General features: G+C 40.1%; 1 pseudogene across 1 annotated transcript; it reads right to left on the bottom strand.

Moving 5' to 3' along the window:
• Positions 1–1,914: 1,914 nt before the first annotated feature.
• LOC311629353 (large ribosomal subunit protein uL15-like) lies at positions 1,915–5,323 on the bottom strand (annotated as a pseudogene). Its single transcript has 2 exons — positions 5,295–5,323; positions 1,915–2,370 (listed from the first exon to the last, which is right to left on the bottom strand). The product of its transcript is annotated as a large ribosomal subunit protein uL15-like (transcript).
• Between the last annotated feature and the right edge of the window lie 216 nt (positions 5,324–5,539).

Raw genomic sequence — 5,539 nt, 5'->3', positions numbered from 1 at the left:
ACTTAACAATTTTTCTACTTCCCTCCAACTTCTGACCGCACTACATCTCCCCTGTACACTCCATCTTACTGAAATGAATTTCTCAAAGTCCTTAAACCCCCACCACTAAACCTATGTGTGCACCTACATCTCCCGTCAATCCCCATACCCGTGTGCTGAATTTCACATCCTCCCGACTCAGTCTTTGGTTTGTCCCTTCTCTGTTCCTGCTTTCACTTCTTCTGAACTATTTTATTGTCATTGGTACGTGAGTAGATGCACACATTTAAAATAAAAAAACTTCCCCAGCTCCTTTTCCCATGTTCTCTTCCCACAACCCCCTTACTTCTCCCTTTTCCAGTTCTCTATACTCACTATCTTCATTTCCTACTACAGTCTGGCTGTTGCCTCTGATCAATGACAATTGACCTCACCAGGGATCTCATTGCTGTTAAGTTCAATCAAGTATGTCAGTCTTATCCCTCCTAGACAGCATTGATTCTGTTCAGCAGTTTTCATCTTCTGGAAGCATCCTCTGGATTTCTGTGCTGACACATTCCTCTGATTCTTCTCAGACTTTTCTAGTCACATTCTGACAGTCTCTTTGTCAAGCTACTGCTCCTGTGTCCATTCCTAGCACCCTTTGGGGTTGCTAGGCTACCTTCTCTGGTCACCCTAAATACTATCACTGGGCAATTTTATCTACTTCCTTGACTCCAATTGCAATCTAGGTTGAGGATTCCCAAATCTGTATTTGCCAGTGCAGACCTGGGACCTAAGCACTAGATCCATAATGCAATTGGACATTTCCAACTCAGCATGTTTAAAACTAGACTGCCAGACCAACCAGTGTGGCTCAGTGGTTGAGTGTTGACCTATGAACCAGGAGGTCACGGTTCCATTCCTAGTCAGGGCACATGCCTGGGTTTCAGGCTTGATCCACAATAGGGGGCATGCATGAGGCAGCTGATCAATGATTCTCTCTCATCATTGATGTTTCTATCTCTGCCTTCCTCTGCCTTCCTCTCTGAAATCACTAAAAATATATTTTTTTAAAAGAAAAACTAGACTCTTTATCTTTGCCCTCCTCACCCCCCCCCCAAAAAAAAAAAACACAAAAAAAACCTTTTCCTCCCAGCGAAAGGATATGCCATCCCAGTGTAAGGCAATGCCATCCACCTAGTCATCATCCTCAAACTCCTCCTCCCTCACAACTCGCAAATTCAATTACTGAACGCTTTCAAGTCCAGTCTTTCAACATTCCTGAAATCAGCCTACCTCTTGAAATAAAAATGTAGGGAAGCAGTTAAACTCCCTGACAGATGAAGTGAGTTCAAATCCCAGATCTACCATTTGGTGAGGCTCGCTATAGTTTCTTCATTTATAAAATGTGGGGGAGCAATAATGGACCTTCTTCATGAGGATGTTATGAGGATTAAATGAGATGGTGCAGTCAAGCACTTGAAAGAGTATTTGGCACAAGACAGGTATTGGCTGTCTTCACACTCTCTGTCCAGAGCTAGCCATGTCATGCTGTCTCTTCCCAGGCTCATGCTAATGTTCTTTCCTGTGTAGGAGCTAGTCCTCCCCACAAATACCATCCAAAGGATCTTATGAAACAAAATTTGATCAGGTCACTTCCCTACTCAAAATTCATAGTAACTTTCCATTGGTCTTAAAATAAATTTCAAATTTCTGAACATGGCTTACAGGTCCTGTATGATCTGGCTGGGAACATTTCTTCCCTTCACCTCAAACCCTTACCTACATGGTTCAAGTCTTAGCTTAAACATTCTTTAGAAAGTTAGGCTTTCTCCTCCCAAATCTAAGAATTCCCTATCCTCTTGTCTATAAAACTTGCCACTGGACCAATCATTATTATTATTTTTTTGTGTGTGTGTGTGGACATTTTCATGAATTTCCCTCCATGTGGCTTCAAGCTACCAGGACACAGGCCCCACCAACACCCTTCATCTTCTCCTCGGCTCTTCTGCTGAAGAACTTGGCCTTCACAATGACAGGCTGCTCTGGGAGCTTTCCCTTCCCCAGAACGTTGTAGTAGCCTGATGGCACCACATCAATGATAGGAGCAGCTCCAGGCTTGTTGGTAGCATTTACCCGTGTCTGCTCACTGACCAGGGTCCGTTTATCAAGGTTGACAGTTGGGCAGGAGCTCTGGTTCTTCTTTAGGTGGTAATGCCTCACACCAGCTTTCCCACAGTAACCTGGGTGATAATATTTGTCGAAGGTGATCCTGGGATGATGCAAGCCACCAGCATTACTGCAGCCCCCAGGTGCTTCCTGTGCTTGCCGATGTGGCCATGGCCATGGCTCTCATGGCCCCTAAGTTTTCAGGTCTTTCTCAGTCTGGATGGTATATTCGTGGCCGAGCTGCAAGAGCCCAATCATTAATCTTTTTTATGTTTCTTGCTGCAGATCATGAACTCTGCTATCTTTTACATTTATTGTTTTATTATTATTACTAGAGGTCGGTGCACTAAATTCGTGTACATTAAAAGGGGATTGCCGAAACCAGTTTGGCTCAGTGGATAGAACATTGGCCTGCAGACTCAAAGGTCCCAGGTTCAATTCCGGTCAATGGCATGTATCTTGGTTGCGGGCACATCCCCAGTATGGGGTGTGCAGGAGGCAGCTGATCGATGTTTCTCTCGCATTGATGTTTCTAACTCTCTGTCGCTCTCTCTTCCTCTCTGTAAAAAAAATCAATAAAATATTTTTTTAAAATAAAAATAAAAGGCAGTTAATTAGAGGAAATATTTTAATATTGCTATTTGCCCTTTCTCTATAATAGAAGTGTCAGAGATGAAAGAAAATTAGTAAAATGTACATGAAAATCTTCTTCCTGTCAGAGTCTGGGATGCTCAGCCCTCTCACCCAGCCCCGATCAGCAAGACCCCAGCAAGATAACCTACCAGTTGGAGTGACTGGTGGTCAGTGCATGTAATAGTAACTGGTCGATTGGTCAACCAATTGATTGGACACTTAGCATATTATGCTTTTATTATATAAGATTGCATCCACACTAGATTATGAAGTCTGGGAGAAGGGACTTCATTTGGTTCACTGCTAGATCCCAAGAACTAGAAGAGTATCTGGTATATAGACTGTGCTCAATAAATATTTCTGAATAGGTTAGATGTCTAGGCTATCATTTTCTCAACACACTTGTCAGGTTTTTAGGCAGCAGACTATATTGCAATTCATTTTGGAAATTGAACACCCAGCAAATCTTCTTAAAATAATATATAATTGTTCAGAAACTTCATCTTGAGAAATCTTGTAAGATCTTCTCAGATGGCTTCTACACACTCCATCATCTCTACCATAATACATCTTTATGGAATTGGCTCCAGAGACCCTTCACCTTGAAGAAACCTTAGTTCTTCTTTTTATGGAAAGATTTTTACATTAGAAAACCCTTTGGGCTATGTAACATGAAATAATGACCTTAATCACATTTGACAACCCTTTCTACTTAAAATTATTTATGATATTCAGACACATAGTAAACTAATGATAGATTTCACTTTAAGTGGTCCTTCCCTTCTAATGCTTTTGCTACAATGACTTGCGATATGTAGTAGCCTTTGTTGGTTTTAGGAAGTAAAAAGAGAGTTTCTTTCATTTTAGAGTGTTCTTTTTAAATATCTTTCCTTTGTATAAACAAAGGAGATTTGAAAGAGGCATGTGTCATTAATTTATTGTGAGTAAGCATTTATTTTTTCATATTAATGTTTGGGCATGTTTTGGTCATCCAACCCTGTTCTCTTATTCTCCCCCTCTCTTTTCTCTCCCTTTTCTTGAGGGAAAAGAAAAGGGACAGATGGAAGGAAAAAAAGGATATAATATATACATACATATACACCTCAGAGGGAAGGTAGGGGAGGGTGGGGTAAGGGGGAGAGATCAACCAAAAGACTTGTATGCATGCATATAAACCTAACCAATGGACATGAACACCAGGGGGGTGAGGGCATGAGTGGGGAGGATTTAGGGGGGTTAATGGAGGGATGAGGACACATATGTAATACCTTAATCAATAAGGAAAAATTTTTAAAAGGATATAATCTATACATATACACATCCATGGGGGAGAGGGAGCTCACAATATGTGGAGAAAGAAAGGTCTACATGCATGCATACATATTCTATTAACATATATACATGATACATGTGTGTACATATATGTGCATATATACAAAAATATTTAGAATGTCCCAATATGTTTATTAATTAATTTCCAACATCATCTTCATAAATGGGTAAAATTTCCATAAGTGCATCTCTACGCTAATAAAAGAGAAATATGCAAATTGGCCATACCTCCACAATGCCCACCAGCCAATCAGGAGTGAATATGCAAACTAACCCAACAAATATGGTGGGTTAATTTGCATACGCAGGTGCAGAGCGAAGACTGAAGACGACTAAAGACTGAAGACTGAAGACTAAAGAGGCTTGGCTTCTCCGCTGCAGCTGGAGTAAAGGCCTGGGTCCCAGGTGCTGGAGGAAAACCAGTGCCAGCAGCCAGGGGAAGAAAGGCCCATTCTTGCACGAATCTTCATGCAATGGGCCTCTAATGATTATATGACTGAATATATGTACACAAGTACATATTCATAATATGATACATATGTATGTTACCTAACATATACATGCAGTATATAGATATGTAAATAACACACATATTGATATATATGTCCTGTATGTGTGAATGAGTATATACAGGGTGGGGCAAAAGTAGGTTTATAGTTTACAGAAAAAAATAATACAATAATTAATAAAAATACAAGAATAAACTCTGTGTTTTGAGTACTCACAACTGTAAAATCTACTTTTGTCCCACCCTCTAAATACACAAATATGCATATAAATAGTAGAATGTTTGTGCATATAAATATATGTGCATTTACATAATGTAGGTATATGTTGCATATACCTAATGTGAATATATGTTCATATAAATCTATGTAAATTTTATCCATTTATGATATTAATAATCATGTTAGGATGTACTAAGTAACAACAATAATGAACATGTTGAGATGTACTAAGTCCCTTACAAAACTACACCACCATACATATTACTTTGAATATTTTGTTTGTTTGAATTTTTAATGCTTAGTAATCCCCAGCTTTTTGGGAAATGTTGGTAACTTTTGTTTGATCTAAATTTAATACATTTCCTTTCTTCCAAAAGCTGGCATCTGAAACCAAAATAAATAAATGCACTCTAGATTTGGGGAAAATTCCTGAGATAACCCGGAAACCCTGCCAACACCTAAGAATGTTACAAAGGCTCAGATGTCCTCATGAAAGCCATCTCGTGCTTTTTACGTTGTAAATGGCCCACTTGTCCAGGACAGGCCACCCTACAGCCACCGTGCTGTCATTGTCCCAGAGAACAAGCCAAACTTCCAGCTGCAGTTCAGGCTCCCAGACTTACTCCTATTGCTAGAAGCCAGATATCGTATCCTCCCACTTCCTGATGCCTGTGGAAGTGCCTGCTGCTTTAAAAGGTTTATCCCTGCCTTGGCTG

Source organism: Pipistrellus hanaki, assembly GCF_964339955.1.
Source record: "Pipistrellus hanaki genome assembly, chromosome: 10".
In the NCBI taxonomy this organism is placed as follows: domain Eukaryota; kingdom Metazoa; phylum Chordata; class Mammalia; order Chiroptera; family Vespertilionidae; genus Pipistrellus; species Pipistrellus hanaki.
This window is presented reverse-complemented; position numbering and strand designations above follow the sequence as displayed.